Raw genomic sequence first — 14,889 nt, forward strand, 5'->3', positions numbered from 1 at the left:
AAATTTAATTTGAAGTCTATTTTATCTGATATTAGTATTGCAACTCCTGCCTTTTTATAGGGGCTGTTTGCTTGGTAGATTTTGTTCCAGCCTTTCATATTCAAAATATGTTTGTTTTTATGGGCAAAGTGTGACTCTTGATGGCAGGAGATAGACGGATCTTGCATTTTAATCCAACTAGACAGTCTATGTTGCTTAATTGGAAAGTTAAGCCCATTAATGTTAAGAGATAGGACTGAGAGGTATTTGGGAGTTCCTGCCATTTTATCCACCTTCTTGGGGGCTGCGGCAACTGGGCTCTTCCTATGATTCATGGATTCTCAGTTTGGGTGCACTTTCTTGGCCTTATCATGATCTTGTTGGTTTTCTATGTGTAGGACATCGTTAAGTATCTTTTGTAGGGCTGATTTGGTGGAGATATATTGTTTCAATTTTTCTTTGCTATGGAAAGTTTTTATTTGACCTTCGGTTATGAAGGAGAGTTTAACTGGGTACAGTATTCTTGGTTGATAGTTGTTTGTCTTTAGGGCATGACATACATCATTCCAGGCTCTTCTTGGTTTAATTGTCTCTGATGAGAAATCTGAAAACAGAACTTAGAAAGTGGCAAAACTCCCATGCTCCTGGATTGGAAAGATCAACATCATGAAAATGGCAATACTTCCCAAGGCTATCTACAAATTCAATGCAATACCTATCAATATTCCAACCTCATTCTTCAAGGAAATAGAAGAGGCATTCCAAAAATTCATATGGAACAATACAAGACCAAGAATAGCAAAAATGATCCTTAACACAAAGAACAGTGCTGGAGGAATATCAATACCAAATTTCAAACTCTACTACAAAGCCAGTAATCAAAACAGCTTGGTACTGGCACAAGAACAGACCCCAGGACCAAGGTAATCAAATTTAAAACCCAGAAATGAACCTAAAGACCCATAGCCATCTAATCTTCGATAAGGGAGCTAAAAAAATAGAATGGAAGAAAGACAGCCTCTTCAATAAATGGTGCTGGCAAAATTGGTTAAACACCTGTAGAAAATTAAAGCTAGATCCTTATATATCACCCTGCACCAGAATCAACGCTAAATGGATCAAAGACCTCGGAGTAAAAGCAGACAGTCTGAAAACATAATACGATGGAATAGGAGAAACCCTAAATCTCCTTGGCGCAGGTCGAAATTTTCTTAATAGAGACCCAAAACACAACAAATCAAAGAAAGTTTGGACAAATGAGATTGCATGAAATTGCAGAGCTTCTGCATGGGAAAGGACATAGCTCACAAGATCAATAGAAAGCCCACGGATTGGGAGAAGATCTTCACTAGCCATAAAACAGACAAGGGTCTCATATCTAAAATATACCTGGAACTTAAAAAAATTAAATCCCCCCATAACAAATCTTCAAAGAAATAACTTCCCAATAAATAAGTGGGCTAAAGGCTTAACGAGAAAGTTCTCTGAAGAGGAAAGAAGGCCAATAGACACATGAAGAAATGCTCAACCTCTCAAGCCATAAAAGAAATGCAAATCAAAACAACACTGAGATACCACCTCACCCTAGTTAAAATGGCTATAATCAAGAACTCTAATAACAACAGATGCTGGAGGGGATAGAGACAGAAGGGAACCTTACTGCATTATTGGTGGGAGTGTAAACTTGTTCAACCACTTTGGAAAGTAGTATGGAGGTTTCTCAAAAACTCCACATAGAGCTCCCCTATGACCCAGCAATCCCACTTTTGGGCATTTACCCAAATAATCACAAACAAGACTACACTAAAACTACTAGGACGACTATGTTTATTGCAGCATTATTTATCATAGCAAAGATATGGAACCAACCCAGATGCCCCTCAGTAGATGAATGGATCCAGAAAATGTGGTATATATACACAATAGAATTCTATGCCTCCATCAGAGAGAATGACATTGCCCCCTTTCTTAGGAACTGGAAAGACTTGGAAAAAATTATATTAAGTGAAGTAAGCCAGGCCCAAAGAAACATAGGTCCCATGGTTTCCCTTATTTGAAATAACTAGTGTATGTTTGAGTCAAGCAGAAAAGATCAGATAAGTTCATGTTAGGGGAATGAACCCCAAGATAAGTATTAAAATGTTTTTTGTGTGTTTTTTTCTTTTCATTTCATTGTTTCTAACATATTTATAAGATTATTTCTTTGTTGCTTTGTATGTCCCTCCCCCATGGTATAACCCAGGCTTTCACTGTATTTGATGTTGGTATAGTTTGTAGAGAAGGGAAAAAACAAATCATTTAACTAGAGATACAGGTGGACCCATTGCAACTACGAGATGTACAAGTCGTTATGTGGAAAAACGAACTTTACACCTTTGTGGGGGGTGGGGAGAGGATCCGGTGGGGTGAGGGGGGAGTATGGGAAGGGATCGGAAAGGGTAACAAAGAAGAGGCAACAATGCTTGATAAGAAATGTACTCATTTTCTTGCCCATGTAATTGTAACTCCTCTGTACTGTATTCTCACAATAAAAAATAAATAAAAAATTAAAAAAGAAGTAGGAAAATAGTCTCAATAATAAATAGAGACATAATCATTGAATTCTCATCAAATTAAGTCTAATTAATCAGACTAAAATGAAAGAAACATAAAAATACTCTTAAATTATTAAATATACATTATCAAGCATGGTATTTTGGTTGTGAAATATTTAGATCAGATTAAGGCAATGAACATAAGAGAAACAGTAAACATAAAAAGAAATATCCTTGGGCTGGGAAGGTGGCTCAGTGGTAGAGTGCTTGCCTTGCATGCATGAGGCACTGGGTTCGATTCCTCAGCACCACATATGCAAAAAAAAAAGCCGGAAGTGGCGCTGTGGCTCAAGTGGTAGAGCGCTAGCCTTGAGCTGAAGAGCTGAGGGACAGCACCCAGGCCCAGAGTTCAGGCCCCACGACCGGACCCAAAAAAAAAAAAAAAAAAGAAATATCCTAAGCTCATATAGAGGTCAAGCAAAAAATTGAAATTAACACTTACTGGACTCCGTTTTCACCTGTGAAACCTTATCAAAATGTTCTTGAGGTTGTATTAGGAAAGATTAGAAAAATAAGGAGAAATTACTATCCTGGTCATAGTTCTTCTACACATATATGGATTCAGTGCACTAGTATATTTTTTATAAGCAACTGATAGTCACCTTTAAATGATTAGCTGTATAATATAGTACAATATAAAATGAATAATTCTTGATTTAAATGGAGGAATTTTTAAATTTGGCTCTGCACCAGTAACCAATTGCATATATAAAAAGTGGTGTGGTGAGGCAAAAAAAAAAATTACTAGTTACCATTTTATTTAGAAACTTAGGCAGTATTTATTTGCATGAGTGCTTTCATATAACATTTAAATCTGGCATAGCTAGTACAGTAGAACCAGGTGCCTTCCCTATTGAAATTCGAGTAAGTAATATACATGAACTCCTTGTGAGCAATGTGAGGAGATTAAGAAGAGTACTCAGGAATATCACACTTAGGCACAGTTTTCTGCCAATCTATAGCTAAATGCTTGAGTTTTCTAATTATTATATGATGGAATTTCAAGAACAGACTACTATAAAATTGCTTTGTATTGAACATTTTAAACCCCAAGCATTTCCTTTCTATTGTTTCTTTGCATTGTTTCTTCTTAATACTTATGACACAGCAATTGTCAGCCCAACCTTTTCCTACCTGCTGTGCTATGAAAAAAGATGAGTCAGACTTCTGACAGGAGTGATGATTTCTTTCTACACCACTCATTTGGTTGCTAAGATATATAACATCAGAAAATATGGTATTTTCTCAGAATTTAAACCTATCATAGGATGACAACCAGGACATTGGAATTTACTATAGTCAATTTCCCGAAGATAATGATATCATTCCTTTAAATTTATGAGACAATTTATGATAACATTTCTTCTATAGCAGAAAAAAGACAACAGTAAAATATGGATGATGAAATGAGATGCATGGCTTTTGATGTTTGTTTAAGAACTTTTGCCAGAAGTTCTTCTAGTGGCTTCCCGCCTGGTCTCTGGGTCTAGAATTTTCTACCATTCACAAAGATCTTTAATTCTTCTCTTGTAGTATTTCTAAGGAAATACATGCATAGCCCAAATTCGTAATTTATCTGGCTGGCTGACTCATTGGTTGCTTTGTTGATACCAGAGTTTAAAGTCATGGTCTCATGCTTGCTCAATTGGCTTTGTTGTTCATCTGGCAGTCTACTACATTGGCCATACCTCCAGACCAGCCATATGCTGATTATTTTGCATGGACTTTTCTGCCTGCACTGACTTCTAACTATGATTCTCCAGATCCCAGTCTGTTGAGTCGGTATGATTACAAGTATGAGCCACAGGGATCTAGGTCAAACTAATGTATTTAGACAACAGATTATTGTGCATAAGAAAGAAATAAGACAGTATCTACTCTACAAAGATGATCCTCATTATGATGTATATCTGGGTAATACACAATAACAATTATAATACAAAATTATAAGTGAAAACCTTATCACAATCGTACAACTAAATTAAAAGGAAATTTTAAAAAGTGAGGGACTTTTTGAAAATGTGGGGAAAGTTATACATCTGTTGTTCAAGTATTTCTTAACCTTGTACTGGACATATGGATCATTTGAGTTACAGAGTTAGGAGGCATAATGAACAACTGAGAAATCTGGATGTAATTCTATTTTGATGCTGGGAATTGCAGAGCCTTCTATGAGTAGGACAGACAGTGTGCAGACCCATCTAAACCCTTAAACCTTTTGTTATAGCTATTTTCAGATTTATTTTTGGTCTGGTTTAAGCTTAATTAAATGGTCTATTTATTCTTCCTATGTAGCTTTATGCCTGGGTTGGCCTTCAACTGCAGTACTCCAGATCTCCATTTTCCAAATAGATGGGGTTATAGGCATGAAACACTGCACATAGTGTTTGCATTTTAATAAGGACATTTTTGAAAAATCTGACAGTAATAAAGGCATGGTAACAAGGAAAAGCAGTGAGAGACAGAAGATACTTGATGATATATATATATATCTATATAAACAAATGTTTATTAGCTGGATTGAAACTACAATGTTAAGAGGAAAGTATTAACAAGATGTAGTGAGCAGTTACGCTTGTACTTGAAATGATGAATGGAAGCTACAGACCAGGCAATTCTCTATCTGCACTTACTTGATGGTTGATGATGTACTTAGTTATCAAAAAAGATTCTAAGGAAAGGAAGTGTGTAACAGACAAGGACTAAGAACCCTAAAATTTCTAAATAACTCAAGTATCATTTGAAGGATAACAGATATCCTTTCAATATTTTTTCACCTTTAAATTAGAGAGAGCTTTGGATGGTTCACAGAAAAGAGGGAGATTCCTGAGGCACTGCCTCATCTTATACATCCCTGTGCAATGAACTTGCTAGGTTGTTGAACCAGGAGCAAACTTCACAACTGTCAGGATGGAAACATACATTCCAAGTGTATTACACAGTATCAAGAAATGAAAATTTGTTTTTAAAGCCATCAGGACAATACAGGGAATTTAAAATAGTATATGGCAGGAACTAAAACTTTAAATGCAGTTACCTTGTTGACATTTAAAACCATGTTAATTGATGTGATTTGGTCAGGAAATTAAAAAAAAATAGATTGACACATGAACATAACATGGCAACACTAAGATTTAAGATGTAGAAAGACTAAGTGAGAAATAAAAATAGAACAAGTCAGAATTTTAGAAATAATTAGAAATATATAAAATACTATATAAAATTGTATTATATAAAATATATAGTATATTTTATATTTCATAGTATATAAAATTATGTAAACTTTTATATAAACAAAATTTTAGAAGAGGTTAGAAATATTATATAAAATAGTAAATTAAAAATATGATATAAAATATTACATTAAAATATATTAAAAGAACAGAAAAGTGAAATTGTCTTCAAGAAGATTATAGTTAAATAGTATATGAAGAAGAGAGATTTTTTATGAAGAAGAAGAAAATACCACAAATCTAGGAACTGCAAGGTCATGATGAAAAATCCAATACATATGTATATTATTAATTCTACTGAAATTGAGATACATAGGGAGAGTTGAGGAGAGATAAACCAAGAGAGATATTTCTTTCAAATGTTGGAAATAACTAAAAGAAAATAATGTAGATTTTGCTTCTGAGAGACAGAAATTACAGAGCATTATTTCAGTGGCATTAGATAGGATCAAGAGACCTAATAATAAGATAAAGAACAATTGACAAAAGAGATAAAGAAACAACACCAAAATTCTTATAGAGACACAAAAGATCATGTATATAGAAAGAACAAATTTGAAAAAAAAGCTCTTTATTTTATTATATTTGAATATATTTTATTTGTAAAGAGGGAAAAATACTTTTTAAAGTACGCAGCCAAACTATAGAACAATACAACAGCAACAACAAAAACTCATCATGTACTGACAGGAAAATATATATGCAGACTGCTTAAACAGAACAACAGAACACAAGGTTCAGAAATTAGTCCATGGAGCTACTGTCATTTGATTCTCAACAGAGGCACAAAAAATCATAAACTGGAAAAACAACAGCCTCTTTAACAAATGATGCTTGAAAAACTGGGTATCACAAGTAGCCTAAAACTAGATTCTTATCTATCACCTTCTATTAAAAAAAAGTCAGTTCAAAATGGATCAAAGACATTAATGTAAGACCTGAAACTCTTGAAAACTACTAGAGGAAAAAAAAAAAGAAAAGCACTTCAAGATCTACTCTATAGACAATGACTCTCTGAACAGGACAGTAATAGCTCAGGAAGTAAGTGAACAATAATCGACAAATGATGTTACATCAACCTTAAAAGCTTCTGTACATCAAAAGAAATAATTACCAAAAGGAAGAGAAAACCCACAGAATGGGAGAATATCTTTGCAAATTATTTGTATGAAAAGATATTTAAGTCCAGAAATAAAGAACTCAAAACATTATATACCAAAAAATCCCCAAAACCAAATAGTGCAATAAATATATAGACAAGAATATTGAACAGCTAATTTTCAACAGTGCAAATGGCAAATAAACACTTGAAATATTCAACATCCTTTGCTATACCATAGCCAAGACATGGAATCCAGACTGAGATGACTCTCAGTAGATGACTAGATCAAGAAAATGTGATACACACATATACACACAGTGGAATTCTATGCTTCCATCATAAAGAATGGCATTGTGTGTGTAAAGAAATGGAAAGACTGGGGAAAAATTATATTAAACAAATCAAACCAGACTCAAAGAAACATAAACATCATGTTATCCCTCATTTGTAATAACTAGAATATTTCTAGGATATTCTTAGCAGAGGATTACAATGGTTCAAAATATGTGCATATGACCATGTAAAATGATGTTTATAGAGATGAACTCCAAGAAATGGAAGCAAGAAGACTTTTTATTGTACTGTTTGCAATTATTTCTTTTCTCTTTCTCTTCCCCCTCCTCCCACCCCCGCACCTTTGGTTTATTCCCTATTATCACTGTTTTTGATTTTGTACCCTTTATCTTGTATATAAGTTTATCTGATTGGGGGAAGGGGAGAGGAATCACAGAAATGATGGGACAAAGGATGAACCAATGTAATAGCAATACTCACTAGACACTATGTTGAAAATGAACTTTACAATTTGGAGGGGAGAAGAATTGGTAGGGGTAGAAAAATGAGGGAGGGGGTGACACTGTTCAAAAAGAAGTGTACTCATTACCTTAGTTATGTAACTGTGACCTCTATATATCATTTTAACAATAAAATAAAATGAAAGAAAAAGTAAATCACTGGGTGCCTGTGTCATGCTTACACCTGTACTCCTAGATACACAAGATGCTAAGATGTTTTTTGTTTTGTTTTTGCTTTTGGTGGCCCAGACCAGGACAGAAACTATCTGATCTTGCTTTCACTCATGGGTTTCGTGCTTTACCACCTGAACCACAACTCCACCTTGCCAGTGAGACTCTTATCTCCAATAAACTAACAAAAATGTCATAAATGAAGCTGTGGTTCAAGTAGTAGAACACTATCCTTGAGCACAAAAGCTCAGGGACAGTGCTTAAGCTCTAACTTTAATCCACAGAACTAGTACCAAGAAGGGTTAAAAAAAAAGAGCAAATAAAAGCAATATTAAGATTCCATTTCACTCCATTCAGAATGGTCATCATCATATCTTTAGAACTTAGATGCCACTTAAGAAATAAAATATGCAGTACTCCCTTACTCTCTCTCTCCCTCCCTCCTTCACTCCCTCCCTCCCTTCCTTCCTTTTTTCCTTCAACCCTCCCTCCTCCTTTCCCTTTCTCTCCCTACATCTCCTCCCCCTTCTCTCTCCCACTCTCTAACTCTCTCTCTGCCTTTCTTTCTTTTGCTCTCTCTTTTCTGGTTTCAAGGTTCAAACTTAATCTCTTAGGCTTTTGTTTACCTTGATGCTAATGTCTGGTGCTATACTAATTGAGTCATGCCTGAACTGGCACATTTTGCTGGTTAACTAGAAATAGAGTGTCAACTGTCTGTTCAGCCTGTCTTCAAATCTTGTGTCTTAGGTCTTAGCAACCTGAACAGCTAGGATTACAGACATGAACCACTGGAAACTACTGCAATATATTGCTTTTTTGAGTTTCGCTCATTTTTATATTTACATTCTTTAAAATAAAATAACAAATAGAAATTTTTAAAAAGCAAGACAGGTATTATAGCTTATAATCTTAGCTACGTGGAAGGCAGAAGTTGGAAGGATTGAGGTCTGTGGCTACCCAAGCAAAAAGTTAGTGAATCCTTATTTCATCCAAAAAAACACCTGAGCATCGGTGGTACATTTCCATCATCTAAACTAGGCAAGATATAAAGCTAGTTGAGAGGATTTTGGTCTCAGGCTAGTTTGGGGCAAAAAAATTAAGATATTACCTGACAAAATAACTAAAATTCAAAAGGAATGCTTAAAATTAAGTGCTAGGCTCCAAATGCAATCCTCAGAACCACCAAAAAGAAAAGCAAAAAACAACAAAGAAATGTACATTTCTGTTAAGCCCATATTGTTGTTTTTTAAATTAAATTTAATTCTATTTGTAAAAGTGATGTGTAGAGAGATTACAATTACATAACTTAGCTTAGGTAATGTGTACATTTCTTTTTGAACAGTGTTATCCTTTCCTTCATCTTCTCCTACTTTTTTTCCTTTCCTGACCCTCCTCACCTCCAAGTTGCAGAGTTCAATTCCAACATAGTGTCTAGTGAGTATCACTATTGCATTGATACACACTTTGTCCCACATTTCTGTGATTCCCATTCCCCAAATCATATAACCATATATAAGACAAAGGGAACAGAAATAAAATTTAAAAAGAAGCAAACAAACAAGTCTTTCCATTTCCTAACAAATGGGACAATGTCATTCTTTCTGATGGAGGCATAGAATTCCATTATGTGTGTGTGTGTGTGTGTGTGTGTGTGTGTGTGTGTGTATATATATATATACACACATATAATATTTTCTTGATCCCTCATCTACTGAGGGGCATCTGGGGTTGGTTCCATATCTTAGCCATGGTAAATAATGCTGCAATAAACATAATTGGTCTTATTTATGATCATTTGGGTAAATGCCCAAAAGTGGGATTGCTGGGTCATGGGAGAGCTCCACATATGGAGTCTTTTGAAGAAACTTCATACTACTTTCCAAAGTCATTGAACAAGTTTACACTCCACCAACAATGCAGTAAGGTTCCCTTCTATCCACATCCCCTCCAGCATCTGGTGTTATTAGAGTTCTTGATTATAGCCATTCTAACTGGGGTGAGGTGGTATCTCAATATTGTTTTGATTTGCATTTCTTTATGGCTAAGGAGGTTGAGCATTTCTTCATGTGTCTATTGGCCATCCTTCTTTCCTCTTCAGAGAAGTTTCTCTTTAAGTCTTTAGCCCACTTATTTATTGGTCAGTTGTTTCTTTGAGAATTTGTTGTTGACCCATTGCAACAATGAGATGTACAAGACGTTATGACGAAGAATGAACTTTACAACTTTGGGGGGGGAGTGAGAAGGGGGAGGAAATGGGAAGGGATGGGAAGGAGAAACCAAGTAGGAGGCAACAATGCTTGATAAGAAATGTACTCATTATCTTGCTCATGTAATTGTAACCCCTCTGTACTGTATTTTCACAATAAAAATAAATAAAACAAACAAACAACAGTGACAATGGAGAATAAACCAAAGGAGAAACAAGAAAAAAAAAGAAAGAACTGCAAACAGTATAGTCATTACCTTACAAAAACCAAAACAAAACAAAAAACAGTGACAATGGAGAATAAACCAAAGGAGAAACAAAAAAAAAAAAAGAGAGAAAGAACTGCAAACAGTACACTCATTCCTTTACTTGTAACTGTAACCCTGCTGACATACCTCTTGCAATAAATATAAAACAGGATCACTACCAACAGAAAACATCAGTAAAAGCCTCAAATTGTTTTAAAAAAAGACATTAATTTTGATAAACATATTTTTATATGATCATATGAACATAGCTATTAAGCCATCATTTTTCTCTCCTAAGAATTTCCTCCTTTGGTCTCAGTATGCAAATTGTTACTAACCCAAGCCACTAATTTATTTGAACACTTAATTGTTTCAACAACTTGACTTTTTTCAATTTTACTAATATCTTCAATTTGTATACTTCATTCTAGTTCTTGCTGACATTATATTTATAGCTCATTTCTCCCAAAGCCCTTTAATTTTTCCAGTACCTGTAGTTTTTACTTTCTTTGATGTTTCTAATTTTTACTGGGTGATCTTATTTGTTTCTTTTGTTTCTTAGCTATAAGCTGAGTGCTGCCTTAATTTAAAACTATCTACCAGTTAATGTCATGTTACCAGGTTGATTACAACAGTGGCTCAATCTTGGTTCTTCTCTTACATGCTCATAGCTCAGAGTGTCATTAGATTGTTTTCCTAGAAGTAAAAAGAAGATTTGGAACTTGGAAAGAAATTCATATAATTTAGGATATTTCAAGTTTTATTCAACCTTAAATCTATGCCACTGATATACTTGTCATACCAAGCATCCTCAGGGCCAAGGCTGGAATATTTTTACCACTCATGAACTGTTTGCATCCACAAATAGGATTCTTACTTGAAAACAACACTTTAGTTTCTTAATGACCAATCCATAACATCGACTAGTCTGAATTCCTTAAAAAGCCTTTGGGAGAGAACAATGAGCTCTCAGGTTCTGATGACTAATGAGAAGTGAGGAAATACTCAAAGTAATTACCTTGAATCATACTCTTCCCTGGCTCAAAGGCTGTGGAAGTTTATATGTCTACAATCTGTACATATTGTGAGATCTCATGGAGTGTTGATGGAGTACAGAAACCAGAGGCAACAGTCCACAGTTGACTATGACCACAAAAGTGATAATATGTCAGAAACAATTATACAGAGTGCCCATTAACACCCTACCCTACTACCATAGCAGAGTCTGCCATCCTCTAACAGATTTCCTCACTTAAAGGTAAACCAAGTCTGTAACTATCTATCTATCTATCTATCTATCTATCTATCTATCTATCTATCTATCTATCTATCTATCTCTACCTCTAATCTCACTATCAATCATTTATCTGTCCATCATCATCACTATCTATCATATACAAGCATATAACATATTAATTACTTCATTCTCTTCAGTTTTTCTACATATAACAAAATATTTTGGCATATTTTGGTTCTATAGTTAAATCAGATATGTTAGGAAACCTTTGTTATGATGCCTCTACATGGAGTAAAGAATCTAAAATTTGTAATAAAAAGTGGAAGTTATAAAGCAAAATTACTCTTTTTGCATTTTAAAATCTTAAAGGATGAAGGAAGGGTTTAAAATTCCTGATGACTGGTGCACAGGACACACACACACACACACACACACACACACACACACACACAAACACACAGAATATTCGATTCTGAAAATGAAAAATAGCTTTCAATATTTGTGTCAGTGGAGTATTCCTTAAATGGACATTCTAAGATTTTATCCTTTTAGCAGTTGCATAACGAGATATAACAGTCAATCATGACACAATCCTGTTGAAATGGATTCACTAGACAAATAATAGCCTGAACATGTCCTTTTCCATTATAGTCATTGTCTTACATTTATTTTTCAAATGGAAGTATTTATTTAAGGATGGAAGAGAGTCAATAGGAGCACCATATTATAACATACAGTATACATAACAATTGAAGTAAGGATCAGCAAGGTTATTGTCTGATCAAACTCTGCTTTCTTTAAGGGTATAATTATGGAGAGGAAACATGTTTACACATGGCCTCAAAAGAGCAAAGAAGTATAAATCCACCCCAAACACACTCTATTTCAGCAGTTCAAGAACCCCATTTAATTGTCTCTCAATCATTAAATTGTCTCCCAATTTCTAAATGTACACAGTGATTTCCAGATTTTGAGTTAGTTTATGCCTATCAACTCTGAAATGTTTATGAGAAGACAAGTCATGTCTATCACTAATAAATTTGATTTATACAAATATTATAAATGTAAAAGTCAAACAAAACACAAAATAGGAACACCAAATAATTACAAGTGGTATACTTATATCAGACAGGTTAATTGTTAGATCTGGTCATGAAATAGAATAATGTAAGCATTTAAATCAAGACAATAGGCACAAGTTCTCTGTCAATTATTTTTCATGTTTTACTAATAAATTTTACACTATATTCCTAATGATTGATGAATGGCAAATTGCTCCAAATAATTAGAAATGATGCAGCTAAGGTTAGAAAGGATTTACATGTATGTCATAAAATACCACATTCTCAACTTTATTTACAGTGTAAAAGTTAGTTAGAAAGCAATGTTTTTCCTTTTAGCCACAATAACTGGCAAAACAAAATCTAAAATATATTATGTCTTTGAAGCTATTCTCTTCAAAGTAAAATAGGAAATTTGGAACTGTTTTTTGTGCATTGTTATTGCAAAGAATTTCATTTTCTATTTCTATCCATTGATTGCCTATCACAGTCCTATTAGCTTGCAAATGAGCATACTGTCTCCAGTCATAAATTTAAGGAAATATTGGTAGAGGCCATGCAAAACTGAACGAATGAATATGTAAAGTAGATCTGATGGTAATATTTATTGGGACAACATGGGAAAATACAAATTTTGCTTTACTGCCACATTTTACTCTACAAACACTTTTACTATATTTGATGTTGGGAGTTTCACAATAAGCTTTTCCCTAACAATGAAAATCTGTGCAGATGTCCTGGATGTTTTCTTTCTTTCTTTCTTTCCAATATCAACTTTTTATCTAAAGACATTGTATGAACATCAATATTCAGTTTTGTCCTCTGGGTTTTGGTTTGGGTTGTATAATATGAGGAACAGGGAGAAAACTAGATATGGGTAATTATTTTCCTGGCTTTCTTTCTTGTAGGTCATGTATGTTCTGGGTTGTTTACTTGCAGTAAAATTCACAGTTGTGCCGGACAATGTGTTTCAACAAAGACCGAGTTTGTTTATTGGCTGTGAAGGCTTCCTCTTCCTGTCATTCCCTGGAGTACTCTTTGATAGGTCCCTTTAGTCCTTCCCACAGGTAAATAGTTCTGTATATTCTTAGAAACACCCAGTTTCAGTGCATAATCTCTTGGTTTAGTTTGTTATGAACTGGGAATTGCTTTATGCAACAATGCAGAGCAGTACATTGTGTTTCTAATTTGTCTGAAGGATTATCAAGTAATTAAAATCATTCTATCAATGCTTTTAAGACAAAAATTAAAGGATTAAATTACACAAAGTATGCACCTTTTTGAGAATGTTCAGAGAAATTTACTACAATAGTCCCACAAAATAAATAAATAAGAAGGAAACAAAACGGCTTTATCAACACACACATATATCCTGTATGTCTTTATGAAACTTTATATTTAATATCAAATAAAGCATTTCTTGGGCATGAGAAATTTTCATATCCAATTCAAAGTAGTTTATTCCTCTCTCAATAGGAGATTAATACATTCCCTTAGTCTAGGAGCTTGAACATAAAAATGAATGGATTATTTGATGAAAAAGATGGAACAATGCTTGATAAGAAATGTGATCATTATTTTGCCCATGTAATTGTAACCCCTTTATACGGTATTTTCACAATTAAAAAAATGCAAGATTGGAAAAAAAATGAAAGAAAAAGATGGAACATAGATCAGGTAACTGTATCTCTTGTCTGTAATCCTAACTACTCAGGAGGTGAGATCTGAGGATCTCTGTTCAAAGCCTGCCTGCTTAGGAAAGTCCAATTATATATATGAGAAAACTGGGAATGGCACTGTGGCTCAAAGTGGCAGAGTGCTAGCCTTGAGCTGAAAAGCTCAGTGACAGCACCCAGGCCCAGAGTTCAAGTCCCATGACAAAAAAAAAAAAAAAAAGAAAATGAAAAAGAAAAAGAAAAAAAAATAGAAGAGAAGAGCAATTGAATTTCTTTCTGCCTTTCCTATCTTCCTCAGGTCTCTGAGAGCAAGTGCACCTGGGAAGGTGGTGGGAGTTCTCAGTAGCTGAGGGAGCAATAGATTTTAAACTCATTTATTCAATATCTCTTTCAAACACAATAAATAAATAAGAAAGGAACAATGCAAATTACATAAAATCCACAGTACCATCATGATTAGAATAAATCTTTCAAACTTCAAATTACCTATGAGGTTTTTTGTTTTTGTTTTTGGATGCAGAAAACCAAGCAAGGTCGCAAAACTTCCCATGGATGGAAACACAGTCAAGCATGATGCTTCATGGAAGC

Source organism: Dipodomys ordii, unplaced genomic scaffold (assembly GCF_000151885.1).
Source record: "Dipodomys ordii isolate 6190 unplaced genomic scaffold, Dord_2.0 Scaffold59, whole genome shotgun sequence".
NCBI lineage: Eukaryota > Metazoa > Chordata > Mammalia > Rodentia > Heteromyidae > Dipodomys > Dipodomys ordii.